Source organism: Nomia melanderi, unplaced genomic scaffold (assembly GCF_051020985.1).
Source record: "Nomia melanderi isolate GNS246 unplaced genomic scaffold, iyNomMela1 scaffold0014, whole genome shotgun sequence".
Classification (NCBI taxonomy): Eukaryota; Metazoa; Arthropoda; class Insecta; order Hymenoptera; family Halictidae; genus Nomia; species Nomia melanderi.
Window position 1 is genome coordinate 12,228,776 of NW_027475130.1, and position 955 is coordinate 12,229,730.

Sequence of the window (955 nt, forward strand, 5' to 3'; positions counted from 1 at the left end):
GATATATATTGGATTTTCCCCTGACCCTGAGTGTCCGGCCCCATGAGACTGTGGTTTTCTCGGCCCCTGGTGGTTGAGGTCGTTGCCGCTGCACAGGTTCATGCGCCAGGGCCTCCTACAGACAATGCCCTTTGATTTATTGCGCTATCTGTAATAGCACCCGAGATATCACCAGATATATATTGGATTTTCCCCTGACCCTGAGTGTCCGGCCCCATGAGACTGTGGTTTTCACGGCCCCTGGTGGTCCGAGGTCGTTCCCGCTGCACAGATTCATGCGCCAGGGCCTCCTACAGACAATGCACTTTGATTTATTGCGCTATCTGTAATAGCACCCGAGATATCACCAGATATATATTGGATTTTTCACTGACCCTGAGTGTGCGGCCCCATGAGACGGTGTTTTTCTCGGACCCTGGTGGTCCGAGGTCGTTCCCGCTGCACAGATTCATGCGCCAGGGCCTCCTGCAGATAATACACTTTGATTTATTGCGCTATCTGTAATAGCACCCGAGATATCACCAGATATATATTGGATTTTCCCCTGACCCTGAGTGTCCGGCCCCATGAGACGGTGGTTGTCTCGGCCCCTGGTGGTCCTAGGTCGTTCCCGCTGCACAGATTCATGCGCCAGGGCCTCCTACAGACAATGCACTTTGATTTATTGCGCTATCTGTAATAGCACCCGAGATATCACCAGATCTATATTGGATTTTCCCCTGACCCTGAGTATCCGGCCCCATGAGACTGTGGTTTTTTCGGCCCCTGGTGGTCCGAGGTCGTTCCCGCTGCACAGATTCATGCGCCAGGGCCTCCTGCAGATAATACACTTTGATTTATTGCGCTATCTGTAATAGCACCCGAGATATCACCAGATATATATTGGATTTTCCCCTGACCCTGAGTGTCCGGCCCCATGAGACGGTGGTTGTCTCGGCCCCTGGTGGTCCGAGGT